The 25679-nt window shown below is 48.9% G+C and overlaps 1 protein-coding gene and 1 non-coding gene across 3 annotated transcripts in view; one reads left to right on the top strand and one right to left on the bottom strand.

The window, feature by feature from the left end:
• GPR45 (G protein-coupled receptor 45) overlaps window positions 1-25293 on the bottom strand; it is a 42437-nt gene extending 17144 nt beyond the window's left edge. Inside the window, exons 1-2 of one of the 2 annotated variants that reach the window (XR_006269369.1) lie at window positions 25031-25293; window positions 23157-24691 (exon numbers count right to left, since the gene is read on the bottom strand). The gene's annotated coding sequence lies outside the window, so the exon portion shown is untranslated. Of the gene's footprint in view, window positions 1-23156; window positions 24692-25030 lie in introns of those variants that run through there. The other variant, XM_043468057.1, reaches the window with a different exon arrangement.
• On the top strand, window positions 13890-13981 carry LOC122442766. Its single transcript, XR_006269756.1, has one exon. It is a non-coding gene; the product is annotated as a small nucleolar RNA SNORD116 (small nucleolar RNA).
• Window positions 25294-25679: the final 386 nt, after the last annotated feature.

Below are 25679 nucleotides of genomic sequence, written 5' to 3'. Positions count from 1 at the left end.
GGATGGCTCGGGGATGATTCAAGCACATTGCATTTATTGTGCTCTTTGCTGTTGCTATTTAATCACTCAGTCGTGTCCGACTCTTTGTGACCCCCATGGACTGTAGCCCACCAGGCATCTCTGTCCATGGGATTTCCCAGAGGAGACTACTGGAATTGTGTACTTTATTTCTAATCTAATGCCACTGCTGATGTGACAGGAGGTACTGGTCCATGGCTTGGAGGTTGGGGACCCTGCTCTATACCACAACCCCAGCATGAGTTTTGACCTGAATTAACACATAAAGGCCCTGAGAAGTCCTGCACGAAAGAAACCCTTGGCACAGTTAACCCAGCCTTTCCAAATCCTATGTGGTCCTGGAATACTCAGACCCTCCACCACATCTCCCAAGACTATGCCTCATGGGATACTCTTTGGGAAACACCTCTGACCTCCCTGGGGGGTCCCCAGCATGTCCACTCTGTCCTCATTGCAAGCTGCTTCCTGGGTTTAGCCGATACCAGCTTCCTTCTCTAAAACCCCGGGCACCTCCATCAGTCCCAGCGATGACCTGGGGGCACCTCTCCCCATCAGGAGAGGGTCCTCACAGTCAGATGCTAAAGCAGGAGCCAGAGCATAGTTACCAAAGGCCAGTGAGGAGACATCACTTCAGTCTCTCAGTTCTCCTGGTTTTCCAACCATTCGTTTAAGAAAAAGCTCTAGGACTGAGTAACTTCCCTAAAGTAACACTTACCAGCTGGCTGACCACAGAATCACCAGCCTCATTCACTAAGCAGGATTCTACACTCGGAGTTGGAAATACTGAGTTCAGCCTACTTTTTATATACATATTTTTAAAAAAACTTTCCTCAAGGAATGATACCATGAATGGAAAGAACCCTAAAAATATAAATTCTCTACAATTGAGCAAATTCAGGGACAATGAAAAGTCTAATAATAAACTTGAGACAGACTAAACACCACATAATTAGCACACTTGAACTGAAGGCAGAAGAAAAACATGTAATTAAATCTGAATCTTTTAGGAGGAAATAAAAATGGTCCAATAATACTAAATCAACCAGAATGAGAAAAGTTATAAAAAGCAACCTCCAACTGATTTCCCCAAGAAGAAGATGATATAGGACCAAACAGCAAAGGCTGGAAGGGGAGAAATTCTCTACGGATACAGAAAAGTGAGATGAGATGGTTGGGTAGCATTACCGAATCAATGGACACGAGTTTGAGCGAACTCTGGGAGTTGCTGATGGACAGGGAAGCCTGGCGTGAAGCAGTCCATGGATTGTAAAGAGTTGGACATTGACTCAAGTGACTGAACAACACAGAAGAGTGAAGCTGATGTAATTTCCAAGAGCAAATGATTGCTTTTCCAGAAGCACCCCGAAGGCTGAGTTCGCTTACAGTTGGTGAGAACAAAAACCAGAAGTTTACAAAATTCAGTTCACAGGTGAGTATTCATGATGCAAAAACCTGTGGTTCCTGGGAACAGCCTAGAGCATTTCCACCCCCGGGCCTTTGCACTGTGGTTCCCTGCCTCAAGACGTCTCCAAATGACGCCAGGGCTCCCTTCTCGTTCTCAGCTCTGCTCAGACACCCTGGCTGACAAAGAATCCCCAGGCGCTCTCTGGGCTTCTACTGGGCTTTATTTTTCTTCAGACAAAGCATAACCTGACTCAGCATTGTACCATGTGTTCGTGCTCCGAACAGTCGTGTCCGACTCTTTGAGACCTCACTGACTGCAGCCCGCCAGGCTCCTCTGTCCATGGGATTCTCTAGGCAAGAATACTGGTGTGGGTTGCCATTTCCTTCTCCAGGGGATCTTCCCAACCCATGGACTGATCACGCCAAAGGCGTGAATAGACGCATCTGGGGAGTTTGTTGACTCAGCTAAAGGAAAGCACATCTTCACCCTCGACGTCGCTGTTATAGATGTTATTGAGTGGTGCTGGTAACTACAGCTGCCCTCAGCCCATTCCTGGCGCTGAGTGGTCCTGGCATTGAGTTTGTTTCTCATGAGCACCTTTGTGGGGACGTTCAGGTCTCTGGGGAGAAGGGATGCTTAGGGAGCAGCCACTGAGGAGCAGACTCAGGACTGCCCAAGCTGGCAGGGGAGCCAAGGGAGCTGGCTTGCAGCCCACACACACAGGAGGCTCTGGGGGAACCAGCCGATCTGGGATGGACAGGACCATTCCGAGCACGTTGGCTTCTCTCCAGTTTCTGTGCAGAAAAGAGTCCAATTACTTGCTTCTTCCTCTCTCTGCTAAGAGAAGCCACAGAGGGGGGACAGCTGGCTTTCCAGGTACCCTCCAGATGCCCGCAGACATGGTGACAGCCAGCCCGGGCCCGGGAGAACCACCTAGGGAGTTTGAGCGGTCAGATGCTCAGGCCCCACCCCCTCGCATTCTGTTTGCACTGGTCTGGGGCTGTGTCCTGGTATCTGCAATTTTTTTTTTTTAATTATTGATTGACTGATTGATTTTCTTTTTGGCTGTGCTGAGTCTGTCTCTAATTGCAGAGAGTAGGGGGCTACTCTCTAGGTGTGGCGCATGGGCTCTAGGAAGCGTGGGCAGTAACTGTGGCTCCCAGGCTCCAGAGCACAGGCTCAGTAGCTGTGTACACTGGCTTAGATGCTCTGTGGCATGTGGGATCTTCCTGAATCAGGGATCGAACGCACGGTTCCTGCATTGGCAGGCAGATTATTTACCACTGAGCCACCGGCGAAGCCCAAGGCACTTGCGTTCTTAAAAAGTACAACAACTGTTTGCACCGTGCAGGGGGTTGAGAGCCGCTGGGCCCCAGAAGAGGTGCAAGGGGTGGAGGATGGGGCAAGGGTGGGGGGAGAGAGGGGCCTCACTTTCTAAATAAATAGAAGATGATAGCAAACCATTTTTCCTTTTGTTTCACGCTCTGATATGGCTCCACAACACTGATGATTCTGTCTTTATTTAAACATTTTGCTATTTTGCTCATCATGGGTTTCTTTGCATTCATTTTTATTTTTAAAAAATCACATTGAAATATGATGTTTATTGGGCTTCCCTGGTGGCTCAGATAGTAAAAAATCTGCTTGTAATGTGGGAGATGCTGGTTCAATCCCTGCGTTGGGAAGATCCCCTGGAGGAGGGCATGGCAACCCACTCCAGTATTCTTGCCTGGAGAATCCCATGGACAGAAGAGCCTGGCAGGCTACAGTTCATAGGGCTGCACAAGAGTTGGACACCACTTAACGACTTAGCATGCATGCATAAGATAGAAAATGTTCCCATTATTTTACTGTATCGCATGTCCAAGTCTTTAATCTTCAGATAGCCCTACGCGGAAGATACTATCTCCATTTACAGATGAGGAAACTGAGGCTCAGAGAAATTAGGCTCCTCATCCCAAAGCACACACATCATAAATGTCAGAAGCAGGGTTGCCAAGCTCCACACCCTGTGTTTGCTCCCCACAGCAGGCTGCCTTGGGCAGTGCCGCTGCCTGCAGCCTATAATGTTTTAAAAATATTTTCATTCCTCCAGCTTCTGTTGTCCATTTATATCTCTTCTCTCCAACAGAATCTCATGCAGAGCACACCTTTACTTTCCCTGTCTCACCTGCACTGCTCCGCCCACTTGCCCAGGTTCTGGCATCTACACTAGGCTGTGATGGAGAGACATCTCGGCTGGAAAATCTGGAACAGCAGCTGAAGCCTCTGGGATTAGACAGTAGGGATGGGCAGTGGCCTTCTGTCAGCAGCCAGGCTCTGGCTGGATGGACCTCAATGGATGCTTCACCTCGGGGCAGCTGGTCACCACAGGTTTCCATGGAGACCCTCCTTCTCCCCATCTCACTCACCAGACCCTCTGCATAGATGGGGACCACTGTTCTGAGGACCCCAGGCTCGCCCACAACAGGCCCCCAGCAAGATGCCCCTTGCGTGGGGTGGGGATAAAATGGGGGCCAGCCCCACATTTTTTTTTCATTTATTTTTATTAGGTGGAGGCTAATTACTTTAAAATATTGTAGTGGTTTTTGCCATACATTGACATGAATCAGCCATGGATTTACATATGTTCCCCATCCTGAACCCCACCTCCCACCTCCCTCCCCATCCCATCCCTCTGGGTCTTCCCAGTGCACCAGCCCCGAGCACTTGTCTCATGCATCCAACCTGGACTGGCAACCTGTTTCACACTTGATAATATACATGTTTCGATGCTGTTCTCTCAGATCATCCCACCCTCGCCTTCTCCCATAGAGTCCAAAAGTCTGTTCTATACATCTGTGTCTCTTTTTCTGTCTTGCATATAGGGTTATCGTTACCATCTTTCTAAATTCCATATATATGCGTTAGTATACTGTATTGGTGTTTATCTTTCTGGCTTACTTCACTCTGTCTAATGGGCTCCAGTTTCATCCACCTCATTAGAACTGATTCACATGTGTTCTTTTTAATGGCTGAGTAATATTCCATTGTGTATATGTACCACAGCTTTCTTATCCATTCATCTGCTGATGGGCATCTAGGTTGCTTCCATGTCCTGGCTATTATAAACAGTGCTGTGATGAACACTGGGGTGCACGTGTCTCTTTCAGTTCTGGTTTCCTCCGTGTGTATGCCCAGGAGTGGGATTGCTGCCAGTCCCACATTTTTTTAAAGATCTTTATTTCTGGCTGTGCTGGCTCTTCACTGCTGCGGGGGCTACTCTCCAGCTGTGCGCGGACTTCTCACTGCAGTGATTTCTCTTGCCGCAGAGCACAAGCTCTAGATACTACCCGTGTCTTCTGTATTGTAAGGTGAATTCTTAACCACTGGATCACCAGGGAAGCCCCGGCCCCACATTTTGTCCAGGGAATTTCCCAGAAGTGGTTTGTAAAGCAGATTATCCTAAAGCTAGTCTTCTTTTCCGTAGAAATAAAGCTGTTGTTATTGTGGTGATCCCAGCCAGAGCTGTCTCAAGAAGCCATGGGTGTGACCATGTCACCAACGTGGGAGCTGAACGCCTGCCCCTCTCCCCCAGCACTGGGCATCTCTCCTCTTCTCCTGCCAACAGAACTTGGGTCTGGTCCAGGTAACTGGGCATCCATGCAGGTGGGTGGGGTCTGGTTAGAGATGTGTGGGGACCTGCGGTCGGGGTGGAATGTCCTGCCAGGACCCCCTGACTGGTTGCAGAAGAGCCACTGTGAAGGTTTGGGGTGCCAGGACCACTCACTTCCAATCTCACAACCCATCCCCAAAGTTCTGTGCTTCAGCCACCTCCACCACACCCTAGAGGCCTCCAGGGACGCACTGTCTGAACGGACCCCTCCTTCTGGCTCCCTGGGTGCCCTCAATCCCGTCCTACAGGGCGGGACTCCAATAAACTAGTTCTTGCTAGAGTGGTGGGGACTTCCTGAGTTACCATGCGTGAGTGCTAAATCTCTTCAGTCATGTCCGATTCTTTGAGAACCTAGAAACCTTTGCCCGCCAGGCTCCTCTGTCCATGGCATTCTCAGGCAAGAATACCCTCCTCCAGGGCATCTTCCCAACCTAGGGATTGAACCTGCGGCTCCTGCATTACAGGCAAATTCTTTACCACTGAGCCACCAGGAAAGCTCTCCTGAGTTACCACCAATAATTTTAGCAAGTATAAAGCCCAGAATAAAAGAAATAACTTTCTGAAAGATGCAAGTGCAAAAGCAGAAATGCTATTTGGGAAGTCCCTCTGCTGCCTGAAATGAATTTCCAATTAATGTAAAAGTTTTGCATGCACTTTGGAGGCAGAAAAAAAAGGCAGATAAAAAGAAGCTGACTAGGAAAGGATGTCTTTCCACCATCATATATTGTAGAAAATAAACATTACTATCAAGAGTCTGGGAAACCCAAGTACTGTTTTATTATACCTTGCAGCCTGTAATTTAATTCTCTTTGCATATCATCTTTCACCTCTGGGGGCTGTAAATATTTGCCAATATATTTATATTTATTCAGTTGCCATAATAAAGAACAAAGATTTTACTCTTTTTTTTTTTCAGCCAAGCAGGGGGAGGTGGTCTGAGAGGGCAGAAAATGGGGTGCAGGAGAGGAGTGGGGGATCTGCCACCTGGGGAGTGTCTAAGCGCTTGTCAGGGGCTGGAAGGATGGGGGTGGTGTCAAGGTGGGGGGTTACTGGTGCAACCCCCAGGCATTTCCTATGTCTCCAGCCACACTACAGGGTCACCCTCTCTGCTCCCTGAGGTTGAGTGTGGCAAATGGCCCTCCTTGGCCAGTAAGCGTGAGGGGTGCCCTCCGACTGATGCTGAATAGCAGGTGAGCCCCTGACTCCCTCCCCACTCCAAGCCCTTGATGCTGGAGCCTTCCCTGCATGAAGGCGACAAAGAGGAGAGCCCAGCCACCCTCGGCAGTCACGCAGCACAAAGGACAAGCAGTGACCGCATGACCTCGTCCTCCTGACAAGGACTCGGGGTTCAGGTCACATCTCTGCCACTCCCTGGGGGTTTGGACAAGCGAGTTGCCTTCATTGAGTACAACACACATATCAATGCTTCCATCAACCTACAGAAAGTACTTCTGAGGCTTAAGTGAAGAACACAGCACCGGGCCGCAGAGTGGCCAGCTCAGCGCCAGCCCATCTAGGTGCTCAGTGAAGCTCAGTCTCTGATCTTCGGGTTCCCTCCAAGGCTTCGGTTTCCTGTCATGAAATGAGGCTGTGAGGTTGGAGGGGACAGTCCTTGAGGGCCCTGCCTGCCTTGTCTATGATCCACTTGCAGCCGTTTACGCTGTCACGTTGCAGAGTCTGAGCCCGGAGCGTTTGCCTCTGTCTCAACAGTGAAGGATGACTGAAGGCAGGCGCGGACTACCCAGCTGTGCCTTCTTCCTTCCTGGAAGAGACGAACGATCGTTCCCTGCCCTGAGGATCATTTATGATGCTCACAGAGCCCTGGGCGCTACCCTGCCGTAAGTCAGTGGCGGGAGTCGCTGGATGTGACGTGAGATTCGGGCGTGTGCCTGGGAGGGGCCAGGAGACCCTGGGGAGAGCCACACGCCTCCCCCCAGCTTCTGATCAGCTGTTCCAGACTCTGGTTGTTTATTTTTCACTTGCTTATGTGATTAGATCTGCTTGGCTGACAGTCTTTCAAGGCTCCATTCTCAGGAAAACCGTTTTGCCATTTATTAAGCCCAAGTGGACCGTGGCAGGGTGGACTGCAGGGAGCCAGATCAAGGCTTACCATCCCCAGCCCCTCAGCCCTCACCTTCAGAGTCTCTGTTACATTTTCCTCTCCATCAGGTGACCTTTCAGGGCAACCCAAATATTTGCAGACACCTCCTCCCCCAGCAAATTTTCCTTCCCAACCAGATTCCTGCAAACAACAAGTAATCACAGCACAGCACCTACTGTATGCGGGGCCCTGTGCTGGGTGCTGGGATGCAGCTAGGGGCCTGCCTCATGGAGTCCAGTGGGAAACAGACTTAATGGAACCACCAGGCGACTCATGGAAAATGGCAGGGCTGGATGGAGCTGAGGAAGTGATGTCCACGTTGCCGAGACCACGGCTATGCTGGAGGTGGGGTGGGGGGCCCCCTTCCACATGCATGCTCCCCAAGGGGGCCTCCTGCCTCCACCTCTCCCCTGCCCAGCTGAAACACCCCACCTTGCTGCAAGGACTCCCCACTCGTCTCCAGCCCCTTGTCTGAGCTTTTGGCTGTATTTCTAGCCACCAGTCATACAGCTTAGTATTAGCTATTATAGTAATAAAATAAAAAAAAAAAAAACCAGCATTTATTATGTGTGTGTTTGACAACATGCATGCCATCCTTCTTTTGTTGTTGTTTAGTCACGAAGTCGTGTCTGACTCTGTGACCCCATGGACTGTACCTACCAGGCTCCTCTGTCCATGGGATTCTCCAGGCAAGAATACTGGAGTGGGTTGCCATTTCCTTCTCCAGGGGATTTTCCTGACCCAGGGCTCAAACCCATGTCTCCTGCAGCCCCTGCATTGACAGTCGGATTCTTTATCACTGAGCCACCAGGAAACCCATATGGTCCTTCTCAGGAGTCCTTTATTCTTATTTTGGGGGGTAGTGGCGTGCGGAGGTGGCATACACTTGATCAAGGTCACACGGCTTAGAAGCTTCGGGACCCAGATTTGAACTCTGAGTTCTGACGCCAAGCCTGAGCCTTCTCCACCATCCACTCCACCCACTGCCAGTCGGGGGACCCTCGGCACCTCGTACTTAAACATCTAAAACCAAGCCCCCGCCCCTCTCCACCCAGCCCCTTATCCACTCACCCTGTGAGAGGTCTGTCCCTCCTCCTGCCTTGTCTAGAAATGGCCTCGTCACTCTCAAGCTCTTAGATGGTCACCTGAGTCATCCATGACTCTCCCCTCTGCCTCTTTCCTCCCATCCAATCAGCTTCTGAGTCCGTAAGACAGCTTATGGCTCCGTCCTCTGCCAAGTCTTCTGGGTCAGTATAACAGCTCCTAAATGATCCCATTTCAGCATCACCTCTCTCCAGCTGACCCCCAAGATAACATGTGATGCTTGTTCCCCTAAACCCTGGGTCTTTTGGTTCCTCCCTTGATCAAATACCTGATGGCTTCCTAACGAAACTCATGACTCCTAAGTCCAGCATCCACCCAAGACCTCACTTCTGGTTTGCATGTATGTCCCCTGAAATTCGCCCATGACACCTGAAGCTCAACACACCTCACCTCCGAATGGGAGAAATTATTTGCAAGTGACATGACCGACAAAGGGTTAATATCCAAACTATATAAGCAACACATAAAACTCAATATAAAAAAAAAAACCCAATCAAAAGATGGGCAGAAGATCTGAATAGACATTTCTCCAAAGAAGGCATAAAGGTGAACAACGGGAACGTGAAAGGATGCTGAACAGCGCTAATTATTAGAGAGGATGCAAAGCAGACACAGCGCTGCCCCCAGGCCCCTGCCTCTGCAGCCCTGACTGGGTGCAAACACCCTCAGACCTACCCGAAGAGCTCTCTGCCCACCTGCTGTCTCTGTGAGCCGCTGTCTCCGCTGGGCTCTGTGTGCCTCTCCCTGACCTGTCCCCACGTCGCTCCCCAATATCCTCTCCCCCAGGACGTCCCAACGTCCCTCCAAACGGTTCTGAGTCATGTGGGATCTTCCCAGATCAGGGAGTGAACCTGTGTCTCCTGCATTGGCAGGCGGATTCTTTCCCACTGAGCCACCAGGGAAGCCCTTGTATGTTTTTTAAAAGTGAGAACAGACCATGGAAATGTCTCTGCTGGGAATCTGCTTTCCCAAAGTGAAGACTAGAAACGTCCCCTCCTGCCTGAAGCCCCGGCTGGCGCTGGGCCTTGCGGCATGCCCACCCTCCTGGACTGGTCAGGGCCTCCACTCTGTTCTGTTCGCAGAAGACAGCTCTGAGGCATCCACCAGAGGCCAGAGGCATCCACCCTCCGGAGACTGAACTGAAACTATCTCTGGAGACAGATTCCTCCACAGGGAATAAAAATGGAAATGTTTGTGATAAAAAGAAATAGGGGAGAGCCTTGTGTCTCTTTGGGGAACAGGATTCCAATTATCTCCACTTGCCTTCAGACTCCACAGTATAGTCTGTTTACAGTTTCTTAGAAACCCTTTAACTCTACAAAGTTCTTCCCAAATATGCTGCTGTGTCTCTCTGCTCTTTCATTAAGGTAGAAATAGGACCTTGAGGAGGGCATGGCACTCACTTCCTGCCCCAGTGACATGAAAGGGACTTGAGACAGAGGAAAGTATACTGAATTATATAAGGCAAAAAAATGTTCTCTGCTGGATGTGGGTCAGTGGTCAGCAGTGATGCCGAGGGTTCTCTTGATTGGCAGCTGGGCGCCAGAATGCAGCGTAGAACGACACCCTTGGAGCCCATCCTTGGGGCGCACAGTAAAGCAGGGGCTCACACACTGACCACTGCAGCCCCAACAGCTCCCCCAGACCAACCAAATATCGAGGGACAAGTTGGAATCAGTCGTGGCAGAAAAAGCAAACGGCAAATCAGGTCAAGTTTCCAGGGACAAGCTCAGTTTTTAAACCTTCACTACCACCAGCTCCTTTCTCAAGCCAGACACGAATGTTTGATGAAAGAACGAGTGGATAAAAGAGATGATATCTTGTTAGAAAAAAATACCATTTTCTCATCCTCAGGGTCTTGGTCATCTGATCTACCACTAGACTACGATTTTTACTACTTAAAAAAAAAAAAAACTTTTTATTTTGCATTGGGGTAGAGCCAGTTAACAATGCTGTGATAGTTTCTGGTGGACAGCAAAGCGACTCAGCCATGCATATACGTGTATCCTTTCTCCCCCAAGCCCCCTCCCATCCAGGTTGCCACGTGACATTGGGCAGAGTTCCCTGTGCAGTGCAGCAGGTCCTTGTTGGTGATCCATTTTAAATACAGCAGTGTGTACATGTCCATCCCAAACTCCGTAACTATCCCTTCCCCACACCCTTCTCCCCTGGTAATCGTAAGATTGTTCTCTAAGAGTCTACCACTTTTTAAATTAGTAATCACCTAACAAGTAACTCCATCCTCAATGGCTGTACTCACAACAAAAGCCTCAAATAGTAGAAGGGAGAGGAGCGGGGAGAGGAGGGGACGGGTTATTTATTGAGGAAGTGCCTTAAAAATGCCGTTTTTTTCATCTTATACCAGCTCTGTAAGGCATTTTTCATCACATCCCTCTTTTACAGAGGAGCAACAGAAGCTACAACTGGTTCCATAACATGTACAAGATCATATGGAGAGCAGGGAGTGACCCCACATATGCACGTCCAGGTCTGTCTGAGTCCTGCTCCTTCTGGAATGACACGACTTTCCAAACTTACTCCAGACAGACAGGAAACACTGATTTTGGGAGTTTCGCTGCTAAAATCAAATAATGATTCATAATGACAGTCTTTTCCCAGTTTCACCAAAATTAATTGAATTTTCTTAATTTCATGTTTTTTCTCCTTATTTTTTTCCTAAGGCTTTGGTGCCTGCTACCCCTTATTGGAGAGTGACATCAGCAGTCCTAAAAGGGATGAAAAATTAGGAAAGGATCCTTAACAACAATTCATGCTTCATTTGGGAGATTTTCTTTTATCACGGAAGGTAGGCTCTCAATTGTGACTTCAGATTGAATGTGCGTTCCAGGCGCCTTGGGCACCAGCAGAAGAGTTACACGCACAGAGCTCATTTAAAAAGGTGTCTGGACAGGATGTCCTGAGGAGGGCCGTGCATCTGAAGGAGAACACAGGATGCACCCAGCTCCACATCAGCAAGGACACACCAGGGGCGACGAAAGCAATTTCCTATTCAGAAGCAGCTGGTCTCATTCCTTCTAGCGAGCATTCCTTCTAGCGAGCAGTCTGTCTGCTCTAGCTTCTATCAGGAATACAAACAGTCTTTGGTCACTCAATGAACCCATTTGCCACAGAAGACACGTCCTCTTCATTAGAGAAGGGGGAGGATTAGACCCTGACCTTAGCGCTGTAGAGCTGTATTGTGATGCTCCAAACAATTACATAAAAGTCAGACTCCACCGAGAGGCAACCTCCCAGGACAATAAGGAAAGGAAAGAAAGAGCTTCTGAAAGCAGCCAGGTCTGAGGCTCTGCCGCCCTGCTGAGAGGCCAACTTCCTCCTTCCAGGAGCAGTTTATTCAGGCACCCCTTCATTTACTCATCCGACCCTGTGCTGAGCAGCTATTTGGGAAGCCCCAGCATGCACAGGAGCCCCCTGCCATCCGTCTGGTGGGAGACGCGGGCAGGGGAGAGAATTCATACAACACTGCGCCCCGCAGGCTCTGCTGGGTGGGGAAGGGGGCCCGACGGGGGCCGCGGAGGAGTGCGGATGTCAAGCGGAAAAGACGGTATATTCCCACACGACCTCTCCCCCACAAGGAAACTTCAGACAACAACGACAAAAGGAAAATTAGACGGGACGTTCAAATTTACAACTTTCGTGCATCAAAAGATACTAACGACAGAATGAAAAGGCCATCGATGGGAAATATTTATAAAAGCAAACACCCAGCAAGGAATTAATATCTAGAATAGATGAAGAACCCCTACAACTCAACAGGAAAAACAAACAGCCTGATTCCAACACGGACGAAGGAGCTGAAAGGGCATTTCTCTGAAGGAAATTCACCTATTTTCATAGTGTTTAGCTTTCCTTTTTTGTTCTGTTGTTTTCTGGTTTTGATATCAGAGAAATCATGCCTTCATAAAAAGGCCTGAGAAGAGTTCTCTCTGCTTCTTTTTCTGGAAGATATTAGGTAGATCCACTATTCTCTAAATGCTTGGTATAATTCTCCGGTGAAGCTGTCTGGTCTGGAGATTTTAAATTAGGAATTTAATTCCCTTAACAGTTGTAGGACTGTTAAAATTATCTATTTCATATTGAGGCAGTTGTGGTAGGTTGCAATCTTTAAGAAATTGGTCTATTTCATCCAACTTGTCAGATTTATGTGTAAAGAGTTGCTTGTACTAGTCTCTTACTGCTTTCTTTGATGCCTGAAGGATTTTTTTTTCTCTTGTATGGCATTTTATTATTTTTTTTTCATTTATTTTTATTAGTTGGAGGCTAATTACTTTACAATATTGTAGTGGTTTTTGCCATACATTGACATGAATCAGCCACAGATTTACATGTGTTCCCCATCCTGAACTCCCCTCCCACCTCCCTCCCCATCCCATCCCTCTGGGGATGCACCAGCCCTGAGCACTTGTCTCATGCATCCAAGCTGGAGGATTTATAGTGCTATTTCATTTCTGGTATTAGAATTGGCATGTTCTCTCTTTTTCTCTTTGTCAGTCTTGCTAGAGATTTGTCAGTAACTTTATCTTTTCAAATGGCCAGCTTTTTGTTCAATTGTTTCATTGATTTTCTATTTTCAAATTCACAAATTTCTTTCTTTCTTTTTCTTTCTTCCTTTCTTGAAGTATAGTTGATAAATAATATTATATAAGTTTCAGGTGTACAACATAGTGATTCACAATTTTTAAAGGCTATTCTTCATTTATAGTTATTATAAAGTATTGCCTATAGTCCCTGGGTTTTACAATATATCCCTGTGGCTTTTTAAATTTTATATATTACAATTTTTTATTATATACATAATAGTTTATTTTATAGATAATAGATTTTATTTTACACCTCTTAATCCCCTTAAGTTCATAAATTTCTGATTGAATATCATTTTCTTCCTTCTATTTGCTTTGGGTTTATTTTGCTGTTTTTTAAGTTTCTTGAGATGGAGGCTTAGATTATTGGTTTGAGACTTTGCCTCTTTTCTAAGTATTTAATGATGTAAATTTCCCTCTCAGCATTGAATTAGTTGCATCCCACAAATTTTGATATATTTTATTTTCATTTTGATTAAGTGTGTCTTTACATTTCCCTTGAGACTTACTCTTTGACTTGTGAATTATTTAGAAGTGTGTTATTTAGTTTTGAGATGTTTAGACCTTCCTGTTTTCTTTCTGTTACTGATTTCTAGTTTGAATAATAGTGGTCATTATTTCCTTGAGAACTTTTTCAGTCCTGACCTTCTTCTCTTCTCCTTCTAGAGCTCCAATGACATGAATGTTAGGTCTTTTTTAATAGTCCCATAGGCCTGTAAGTCTTTCTTCCTTCCTTCTTTCTGTCTCTTTCCTTTTGTCTATTTTTTTCTTATTTGCTTTAAGTAAATTTTGGTTATCTTCCAGTTCACCAATTTTCTTCCTCTGTCTCCTCCATTCTGCCGTTAACTTCATCCATTTTTTCTTTTATTTATTGTGCTTTTCAGTTCTAAATCTTCTTCATATTTTCTATTTCTTCACTGAGATTTTTTTAATTTTTCATTTGAGCAAAGTGTACCATAACTGCTCAGAGCACTTTTATGATGACTTGTTTAAAATCCTTGTTGGGGATCGATGACGACACCCTCTCATGCATTCCTTGGAAATCTGAACAAAATGAGTGAGAACTCACTACCGTCTCCTCATCGAAACTGAGGTCCAGCACATTAAAAAAAAAAAAAAAAAATCCTTGTTGGGTAATTCTAACACATGTATTATGTTGGTGTCAGCATCTGTTGCATGAGGTTTTTCATTCAAGTTGAAATTTTCCTGATTCTTTGTATGACGAGTGATTTGAGGTTGAAGCCTAGATGTGTTGGGTATCATGCTGTGGGACTCTGGGATGCCAGAGATGAAATAACACCCAGGGAACTCATGGCGGTGTTATCCTCCATGTCCTAAGGTCCCTGGTGGGTCTACCTCCTTGTCACTTTTCAGAGTCTTCTTATGCTTATTTTATACAAAATGCCCAGAGATGTTTAGCTTTACCTAGTAGGAAGAATAAGAACAATTACTTGTACATCATCTTCCTAGAAGCAGAAATCTGTATATATTTACATATTTTTGATGAACCATCTTTCTTCTCTTTCAGGAATCATGTCCTTCTTTCCCCTCCACTTCCAATATCAGGACATGTGAAGATGCTACCTCCTTAATAAGCCCTGAGTTAAGAGTATGCTGTTACCATATTCTGTGCCTTGGTCCTGTTCGCCCACTCACTATCTCTTGCCTGCATTATTTAAATGGCTCCCAAATTAGTCTCCAAGCTGACAGCCTCTTCTTCTCTTCCTGGCTCCTCTGTTCTGCAGATTGTGGGCAGAGACATCAATCTCCAGCCTTCCTTTCTGTTCCTCCATAACTGTTGGCAGCTCATCTCTGGCTTCATCCTAAAACTCAACCTCCTTCACCTTCCAAGCCAGCAATACAATGGCTCCACCTCGCATCTACAGCCTTCTCTTCATCTGCTCTCCCATGTGGTCTGATGCTGCTGACAACATGCGTCACCTCTGGATTCCAGACACGTGCTGTGCAGTTGGTTCTGGGCCTTCACGCATGCCTTGCCTCCTCTCAGAACGCCCCCCTCTCCTTGCCCACTGTCTCAAGGAAACCTTCCTCGATCACCCAAGGCAGAACCGATGGCTTCTCCACACTGACACTCATACATAGCCTTTTACTCACATCTCTCTCTGAGCACATTTTCAATCCATTTCACAGACATATGACAGAATGTGTACTCCTTGCAGGGTCTCTTCAGGCCTTGGCTCAGTGGTCCAGGGAGGGGAGCAGGCCCATCAGTGGATGGGAGACCAGAGCTGGCTTCATCCGGAAGCAGGGGGTATGCAGAGAAGCATCTGCTACTTCTGGAAAGTGTACCTTTATCAGGAGATTCTGCTCTGTGCCTGGCTGCTCTGATGGTCCAGGAAGATTCTTTAGAGATGCGTTCACCACACTTGTCTTGAGGTCAGTTGTGCAGATCGTTTGAAGCAAGGTTCCCCGCCCTTCGTTAGATCCACCTGTCATGACCGTGATGTGGACAATTCATCCTTTGGGGTGCAGTTGCTTTCTCTGTAAGGAGGGTGTTGGCAGCATGAGGAGTAAGGGAAGGGAGAAGTCGGTGGGGTTAAGTCTTAGCTCTGCCACTTACAAGTTGTATGAACTCTGGACAAGTTATTGAACTTCTCTTTGTATCTCAGATTCCTCATCTGAAAAATGGGGATAAGTATAAAACCTCCAGAGAATCACATTCAGATGCTTAGAACCACTCACAGCACTGCATAAAAGTTAGTGGTTAGCATTTTCAATGATTTCCACCAAAGTGCCCTAAACAGAAGAATATGAGTAAGGGTCTGGGGAGAGACCCCAAATTAGCCTCTATCTGCTTGACATTTCTTTTAAGCATTCTGTGTGTGTGCATGCTCAAACACTTCAGTCGTGTTCAACTCTTTGTGACCCCATGGACTGTAGCCTGCCAGGCAACTCTGTCCATGGGATCCTCCAGGCAAGAATACTGGAGTGGGTTGCCATGCCCTCCTCCAGGGGATCTTCTCAAACCAGGAAATGAAACCATGTCTCCTGAGTCTCCTGCATTGCAGGTGGATTCTTTACCCACTGAGCCACCTGCAAAGCCCTTAAGCATTCTATCTCATGTTAAATATTTATGCAAGTTTTGCATTCTACTCCATTATAAGGTTGAGTTTTTTTTGACACATTTTTTTTACTGAGGGATTTTTGCAGAAACTAACGCCTGCGGCTAGCGATTTATTATGGAAGTGAACATTGAAACACTCTGGTCAATAACGTTCGGGTAACAAAAGATGTATTAATATGTCTCTAGTTAATAAGACCCTGATGCTGGGAAAGATGGAAGGCAAAAGGAGAAAGGGGCAGCAGAGGTTGAGATGGTTAAATGGCATCACTGACTCAATGGACATTCATTTGAGCAGACTCTGGGAGACAGGGAGAACAGAGGAGCCCGGCGTGCTGCAGTCCATGGGGTCACAAAGAGTTGGACGTGACTTAGCGACTGAACAACATTTCTTCTGCAAATGTATTTAAGAAAAAAGTACACTCTAGGTAGATGCCTCCATGTTGCCCCTCGACATGGGCTTGAGTGAGGGGCACAGCCAGGGGACCTTGAGCCAAGGATACAGAGGGTGACTGCCCAGGTGGGCACCGGGAGGTGCGTTTCCCTGGTGAGAGCCGTGCAGGGCCACCCAATTCCCTGCCCTCCCTCAACTGGGAGCCACAACCTCAGTCCAGCTTTTCTCATTCCAAGAGCTGGCCTCTTCTTGGACGCCTGGGATCTAGAGAATGTGAGCATGGAAATAAAAATCTTGGCTTGGATTTCCTGAACTATGATCATCAATAAAATAGGGCAAAAGAGAGCTATAATCTAATGTACTACATTACTGTAATTAGAGCTTCACGCATGGAGCTCTTGCCCGCCCTCCCTGCAAAATAACGAAACAGTTTGAGCATAAATAGTAGCGACTTTATTCTCCATCATGGGGTGCTCTGTGATTGGGTAATTATGGTAACAGCATCCAGTACGCGGGTGTCAAGTTCAGAATGTAAGACAAAAAAGATGGGAAAAGGCACATGAAGGAAGAGAAACAGAATCGCAGCATCTCAGGGTTGGGAAGAACCATGGCAATTGTGTACCTTCCTTCCCGCTAACAAAAGAGGAAATGGAGGCTCAAGATGGTGGGGGTCGGGTGGGTGGGGGCAAGTGACCTGCAAATGTCAGACACTTAGATGGAGGTGGAAAAAATGTGAAGGTGTTAATCACTCAGTCGTGTCTGACTCTTTCTTGACTCCCTGAACTGAAGCCCACCAGGCTCCGCTGTCCATGGAATTCTCCAGGCAAGAATACTGGAGTGGATAGCCATTCCTGTCTCCAGGGGATCTTCCCTGACCCACAGATCGAACCCGGGTCTCCTACATTGCAGGTGGATTCTTTCCTGTCTGAGCCGCCAGGGATGGACAGAGGTGGAGTCAGAACGAAAACCCAGGTCCATCTCTCCTGTTCAAACTCTTTTCTACCCCGATGTCCCTGGAAAACTGCATAAGGTAGAATATTCTAGAAAACTTTCCCCAAGGCAACTAGTCTTTGTTACTGAAACCTGTGGAGGTATAGAACACAGCGCTTCCGTGACTTGAGCTGTTGCCTGCGGCCCAAAGTCACGGGCACTGAATGTCAACAGTCATTAGCAGTAAACGTGTGAAACATTTTCTGTTTTGTCCATTTGGTTCCTCTGACCCAGCAGACGGGAGAAATGAGCAAGTGCACAAACTAATACTTTGTTCAGCTTCTGGTTAAGGAGGCTGATTGTTTACTTGCAGTGAGATTTTATTTCTGTTATTACACTGAGAGCAACTACCACCCTGGTCAGGCGGCAGCCGTCAAATCAAGGCATGACCCTCTGCCAGCAAAAAGATTATGACTTGATGAGGGCTCGGGTGATGGTGAGCAGTTTTTAGCAATGAAGTGTTTTCAATTAAGGTGTACACATTGTCTTCCTAGACATAACGCCAATGCACACTGAACAGACAACAGTGTAGTGTCAATGCATCAATAACCTTTAAATTTTTTATTTATTTGGCTGTGCTGGGTCTTTGTTGCAGCATGCAGGATGTAGTTTTCTGGTCAGGGATCAAACCCGGCCACCTGCATTGGGAAAGCCAAATCTTAGCCACTGGACCACCAGGGAAGTCCCCCCCAATAACTTTTATATGCGCTGGGAGACCAAAAGTTCTGTGTGACTGGCTTTACTGCAGCATTCGCTTTACTTGGGGGTGAGGGTCTGGGTCCAAGTCCACAGCATCCTGGACCTTGCCTGGGGGTCTGCCTTAGTCTCTTCTCACTTGGACATCAACCACAGATTTCCCCTTATCACAGCAAACCAGAGTAATATGCTCTAGTTCTTCCCATCAAGTGAAATCAAACACTTGGGGATCTGACAGCAAAAGTCAGGGGAAGACCTGGTGCCCAGCATCCCTCCTCCTCATTAGCACACCAGGAGTACAACAATTACGGTTATGCTGCTGGCCCACTTTAAATGAAAAGCACACATATCCAATTACCTCACATGACGACAAGTTCAAATAATTAGAAATACACCCCAGTGTCTTGGAACTTTCTGGAGGAAACAACTTTAGGTGTCTAGGTGCTTTCTCAGGCTGCCATTCAGAGCTGAGATCCACCCATCTTCACTCTGCCTCTCGGCTTTCGTTCCTCCATTTCAGAGCCGAGGGCAGAGAATCAATTATCAGTGATGTAGGCGGACGTACGTATATATGGAAGTGTTTCAAAGTAGATAAAAACAAAACTCCCAAAGTCATATGGAACGGGGTGAAACAAAACATGAATCTGTGATCAACTACTATATAGGAGGGAAAAAAACTCATACGTGCAAAATAAAATAAAACGTTGGAAATTTCCCAATAAAAAACTCTGAACACTTATGTTAAAATTTTTAAAAATTTGCCTAACCAGGCTGTAACACCAATGAAATTACTCTTACCAAGTCTCCCAGGCACCTGTGACTGACTTTCTTGTTAGTTAATACAGTAGAGCAGTGCTTCTCAAACTCTGGGGGGTGGGGGGGCATGTGAATCACCTGGAAGTCTGGGTAACATTCAGAGGTTCAGTTTCAGATTCAGGTGGTCCTGGGAGAGCGCTGATTAATACAGCCACTAAGAAGAACATATGGAGGTTCCTTACGAAACTAGGAATAAAACTACAATATGACCCAGCAATCCCACTCCTGGACATACACCCTGAGAAAATCATAATTCAAAAAGACACACGCACCCCAAATGTTCATAGCAGCATTATTTAAAAGAGCCAGGACATGGAAGCAACCTAGATGTCCACAGACAGATGAATGGATAAAGAAGATGTAATACGTACATACAACGGAAATATACAGCCATAAAAAGGGATGAAACTGAGTCATTTGCAGTGATGTGGATGAACCCAGAGTCTGTCACACAAAGTGTACCTCAGTAAGAAAGAGAAAAACAAACATCGTATATTAATATATACAAATGAAATCTAGAAAAATGGTACTGATGAACCTATTTGCAGGGAAGGAACAGAGGAACAGATGTAGAGAACAGAGTTATGGACACAGAGGGGTCGAACGAGAGAGCAGCGCTGAGATATATACACGCCCACGTGTAACACAGACAGCTCGTGGGAAGCTGCTGCATTGCCCAGGGCGCTCAGCTTGGCGCTCTGTGATGACCCAGAGTGGTGGATGGAGGTGGGGGGAGGCTCGGTGCTCTGTGCTGACCCAGAGTGGTGGATGGAGGTGGGGAGGAGGCTCGGTGTCTGTGATACCCAGAGGGTGATGGAGGGCGGAGGAGGCTCGGTGCTCGGCATGACCCAGGAGGCGTGGAATGGAGGTGGGGGGAGGGCTCGGCTTGTGATGACCCAGATTGTGGATGGAGGTGGGGGAGGCTCGGTGTCTGTAAGACCAGGGGGTGCATGGAGCGGGGGGAGGCTCCGGTGCCTCTTGATGACCCAGGGGCGTGGATGGAGGTCGGGGAGGGCTCGCGTGCTCTTGTGATGACCCCAGAGTGGGGATGGAGGTGGGGGGCAGCCGGTGCTCTGTGATGACCCAGGGGGTGGATTGGAAGTGGGGGGAGGTCGGTGCTCGTAGACCAGAGAGGTGAGAGGTGGGAGGGAGGCCGCGTGCTCTGTGGTGACCCAGAGGGATGGGGAGGTGGGGAGGAGGCTCGGTGTTCTGTGATGACCAGAGCGGTAGATGGACGGTGGGGGAGGGCTCGGTGCTCTGTGATGACCAGGGGGTGGAGGAGGTCGGGGAGGCTCGGTGCTCTGTGATGACCCAGGAGCGATGATTGGGGTGCAGGGAGGAGGCTCGGTGCTCTTGAGAACCCAAGGGATGGATGAGACGTGGGAAGGGGCTCTGGGTTGCTCTGTGATGGACCCAGAGCCGGTGGAGGATGTGGGAGGAGGCTGGTTGCTCGTGATGACCCAGGGGTGGATGGAGGTGGGGGAGGCTCGTGCTTTGATGAACCCAGCAGCGTGGATGGAGGGGAGGAGGCTCGGATGCTCTGTGATGACCCAGGGGTGATGAGTGGGAGGCTCGGTGCTTGTGCATGACCAGGGGTGGATGGAGTGGGGGGAGGCTCGGTGCTCTGTGATGACCCAGAGAGGTGGATGGAGGTGGCGGGGAGGCTCGGTGCTCTGTGATGACCCAGAGGGATGGATGGAGGTGGGGAGGAGGCTCGGTGCTCTGTGATGACCCAGAGCAGTGGATGGAGGTGTCGTTAGGGCAGGAGGCCGTGTCTGTGATGACCAGGGGGTGGATGGAGGTGAGCGGGAGGCTCGGTGCTCTGTGATGACCCAGGGGGTGGATGGAGGTGGGGGGAGGCTCGGTGCTCTGTGATGACCCAGGGGTGGATGGAGGTGGGGGAGGCTCGGTGCTCTGTGATGACCCAGAGCAGTGGATGGAGGTGGGGGGAGGCTCAAGAGGGAGTGGATATATGTATACATATCGCTGATTCACTTTGCCGTACGGCAGAAACACACAGCATTGTAGAGCAATTATATTCCAAAATTACATTTAAAAAAGAACTTGCAGTTTCTAAATTTCTGGTGTCAGCTGATGCTGCTGATCCTCATCTTTTTTCTCCTAATATTTACTTATTTTATTTGGCAGCACCGGGTCTTAGTTGCGGCGTGTGGGATCTAGTTCCCTGACCAGGGACGGAACCCAGACCCCTGCATTGGGAGCTCAGAGCTTCAGCCACCGGATCACCAGGGAAGTCCCTCTAGACCTCACCTTACATAACTCAGCTGCAGGTGGCACTGGGGGCCTCTCCCTGGACCTCAGAACACCACACCTTTCTTGCTTTCTCTGCCATCTCCCCTTTTTAGTTTCCTGGTGTCCCTTGAGACTTTACCCTTGGCTTCTACTCTTTCACTAGAATCTTACCAAACAAATCCATTCTCTCTGAAGCCTTTGTCACCACCTACACCCAGAAGCCCCCAGACTGTAGCTCTGGTCTGATATATGTGAGACTCACAAGGTCATGGTTCAACCTTGCATTGTGGTTCATTCACAGCTGCATCGAGGTGACCCCAGAATGCCTGACACATAGCACACGCTCCATAAACATCTCTTACAACTTCCTGGGAGACATTTCTACCTACATATCCCACAGGCTAACTGGCAACTGAGATCAGGTGTATTCACAGAGTCATATATCACAAAAGGATATTACATAAATTAGATTCTCCCCCCACCAATATCTCCAATGGCTCCATCGTCCACTGGTTTTGTGAGATCTAAGAAACCAAAGGGGCATCCTTGAATCCTCACAGGTCAAATACCAAGTCGTGTTGATTTTACCTGCTAAGTTTCTTTCTTTGTTAAATATTTATTTATTTTGTTATCTTTTTATGTGGGTCTTAGTGGCAGTGCACGGACTCTCCAGCTGTGGTGCATGGGTTCAGTAGTTGTGGCTCCTGGGTTTAGTCGCTCTGCGGCATGTGGGATCTTAGTTTCCTGATCAAGGATCAAGCCCTTGGTCTTTGCGTTGCGAGGCGGATTCTTAACCACTGAACCATCAGAGAAGTTCCCTATGTCTCTTTCAGTCCTTGATTCCCATAGCCACTGCCTGGCTAGGCCACCTTGATGTCTCCCTGGGATGCCACGGCAGTCACCCGGTCCCCACCCCTTCTGTAATCTCCCCACCACACAGCAGCCAGCTGACAATCAGATCTCATCCTCCATGCGTGTCCAGGCCTCCTCCCTGCCAGAAGAACACCACCATCCCCGCCCCGGCCTGAGTCTCCTGGTGGCCCCGCTGACCCCCTGGCTGTCTGCACACTCCTCCCCGAGACTGTGCTCCAATCAGCCTCGATGTGTTTTTGTTCCTCAGATCCTCCACGCTCTCTTCTTTCTGAACCATGATGCATGACATTCCTGCCACTCGGAACAGACTTTCCTTTTCCTCTGACTACGCTTTACTGATGACCTTCTGCTCATGTTTCAGTTCTCAACTTGAAGATTCACATCCTCCAAGAAGCCTTCCCTTTCCCCCTCAGAAAAAAAAACCCAAAAAACTAGGATATGGCCTGGAACGTTCTATATCTGCACACAGTGTCACCCCCGCTTGTCTAATTATCTGGTTTATCTGCCTGTCCAGGGGGAGCTCCTGTGCATACAATGCTGGGCCCAGGGCTGGGACTCACTCAGTCATAAATTTCTAAAAAAAAAAATAATTATTTGTTTATTTAGATTTTTGGCTGTGCTGGGGCTTTGTCGCTGCACGCGCTGTCTCTAGTTGCGGCGACTGGGAGCGACTCTCTAGTTGTGGTGTGTGGCTTCTCATTGAGGTGGCTTCTCTTGCTGCAGAGCATGAGTTTTAGGGTGCATGGGTTCAGTAATTGTGGCTCCTGGGCTTAGCTGCTCCTCGGCAGGTAGAATCTTCCTAGACCAGGGATTGAACCAATGTCTCCTATACTGGCAGGCAGATTCTTTACTACTAAGCCACCAAGCAAGTCCCCAGTCCTATTTGCTAAAGGAATAGGCCAACCAGATTTAATGTGAGATACTGAAAAGAAATCAATCCAAAAGGAAATCAGTCCTGGATATTCATTGGAAGGACTGATGCTGAAGGTGAAGCTCCAATACTCTGGCCACCTGATGGGAAGAGCCAACTCATTGGAAAAGGCCCTGATACTGGGAAAGATTGAAGGCAGGAGGAGAAAGGGATGACAGAGGAGGAGATGGTTGGATGGCATCACTGACTCAATGGACATGAGTTTGAGCAAGCTCTGGGAGATGGTGAAGGACAGGGAAGCCTGGTGTGCTGCAGTCCATGGGGTCGCAAAGAGTTGGACACGACTGAGTGACTGAATGACACTGAAAAGAAATGATTTCCAAAGAAATTATTTTTCTATGTTGGGAACAGCCAAAGAAGCAGTTACATCTGGAAAAGGACACAGAGGGACACTCATGGACCACGGAGATTTTCTGTCTCTCGCTCTGGGTGGAGGTTATGTGGGGGTCAACATAGGTAAAGATTGAGCTGTACAGTGAGTTAAGTGTATAAATCATACCTCAGTAAAAAGAAAGAAGTTAGGGCTTCCCTGGTGACTCAGCGGTAAAGAATTCACCTGCCAATGCAGCAGACATGGGTTTGATCCCGGGTCTGGGAAGATCCCACCTCCTGCGGAGCAACTGAGGCCGAGCGCCACAGCTACTGAGGCCCACACGCCAGAGCCTGTGCTCCGCAACAAGGGAGGCCACCACAATGAGAAGCTCAAGCACGTAACCAGAGAACAGCCGCCGCTGGCCGCAACTAGAGAAAAGCCCGCGCAGCAATGAAGACCCGGTGCAGCCACAAATAGATAATAAATAAAAATCATCTTTAAAAAAGGAGTCCTGCTACCCTGACTTTTGGGCAAGAACATTTCCAAGCATATCAAGATATGTAGGATTGTCTAGTTTATGTCCAGACGTCCAAGGCTCATTTCTAACCAGTGGGCAAAAACAGAGGGGACTTAGCTGCCTATTTTCTGAAAGTCACTTTTCGTAAGGAGCCGGTTTTGTGGGGCTCACCTCGGGCTGATGGCTCCAGAGCTGCGTGCGTGCTCCGGTCGGATCTGTGGTCCCTTGGACCAAGGGAAGGCCAGTTTGAAACAGCAAGGGAAACATTCTTGGGGCAGCATGAGAAACCTCATACATCCAGAGTAATGAGATCAATGGCCACCAACCGCCAAAAGCACTTTCCACATATGATGGGACTCACTGGCTTCAGCCCACTTGAGTGACTTTTCTACAAAGGACCTCTTTCGCCTCTATTCCTGGTTATTATTTTAGGAAGGCTTCATTTTCCTCATGTCTCCACTTACTACTGGTATTTTCACACCCAAAAGTTAAAAGAGAGAGAGAAAAAATTAAACTGCTGATTATCTAATTTAGTGAGGATATTACTTTATACTTGATCATCATCATCAACATCATCACCATCATTACCAAGCGAGGGGGAGTTTTTAATCAGACCTCTCCAGCACCAGAATTAGAAAAACCGAGAGCATGGAAGCCTGATTGCTACCTTAGTTAACCGGCCCCGGACAGACGACTGCACGCCCCTCTGATCTCTGATTTGAGGAGCTCTGACGCTTTTTCAAAGTATTACCAGTGGAAAGGAAATGATCTGATAAAGTAGTCTTTACACCGGGGAGAGGAGGTGGGGAAGCCGGGATGGGCGCCGGTCAGCGATGGTGATGGTGATGGTGGTGATGGTGATGGTGGTGGTGACGACGGCCCGGTCCTCTCCCGTTGCTTCATCACCGCCTGTCCTCTGTCTCCTGCGTCCCCGCGTGGCCTCTGCCCGGAGAAACACGGCCGACAGGACTCGCACCCAAGGCGCACGTCCGCAGGCGCAAGGCTGTAGCGCCCAGCGAAAGCGCAGTGTCCCCGAGCGCGGCGGCTCGGCACCTCCCCCACGACCCCTGCGCCTCCTCCGCGCACTCCCGCGAACCTCTCGGCGCCCTCTCGGCGGTGGCCCCTCCGCGCCCACCGCGCCCCGGCGCCGCCTGGCCGGGCGCGCACGGCCCGAGCCCGGGACAACCAGGCTGGCCCGCATCCCCCGCAGGGAGCGCCCCCGACCCGGGCCCGCTCCCCGCCAAGCCCGCCCCCACCCCCGCCCGGCCACCGGTCACTTACGCCTGCGCTGGGCCCTCCGCCCGGCTGCCCCGAGACAAAGGCTGCGCGGCCGCTGCGCTGCCGGCTGCTCCCCGAGCCTCGGCTGCCGGGGACACGGAGGAGGATGGGGCGGAGGAGACGGGGAGGAGGGGAAGGGATCGCAGGGGAGGGGCCGCCGCACCACCGGCCTCCGGGCTGGGGCTGCGAGACCCAAGCCCTTCTCCCAGGCCCGCCGCGCTCCCGGGTCCTCGGCCTAAACCTCCCCCAGGGACCGGGGTACCGCCCCTCGGGGGGCGGAGTGAGAGGAAGAGGATGGAGGGAGATGTGTGTGTGTTCCTCCTTCCCAATCTCGAGCCTCTCCATCCACCCCCGCGCCCTAGCCAGCTTTGGAAAGTGCCGGCCTCGGCTTCACCTGGGCAACCCTGCAGGCGCTCCCAACCCACCCCCTTCACCGCCCGCGCCTCTTCCAAGAGGGACGTCAGCCCATTTCAGGGAGAGCAAAACCGAGGCCAGGCGGGGCTCGCTGCGGGGGAGAAGGAGGGGAGCCAGCTCTTTAACAGAGGGACCCACCTCTTTTACCTGTTTTCCTTCCCAAGGCGTGGTACCTGTCGGACAGACAGACGGGCAAGGTGCAGGGTGGCCACTGCGCTTGCCCTCTCTGGGAGACGTT

This window comes from Cervus canadensis, chromosome 5, assembly GCF_019320065.1.
Source record: "Cervus canadensis isolate Bull #8, Minnesota chromosome 5, ASM1932006v1, whole genome shotgun sequence".
In the NCBI taxonomy this organism is placed as follows: Eukaryota; Metazoa; Chordata; class Mammalia; order Artiodactyla; family Cervidae; genus Cervus; species Cervus canadensis.
Note: the sequence above shows the minus strand (reverse complement) of the source record. Positions and strands in the feature narration are given on the sequence as shown.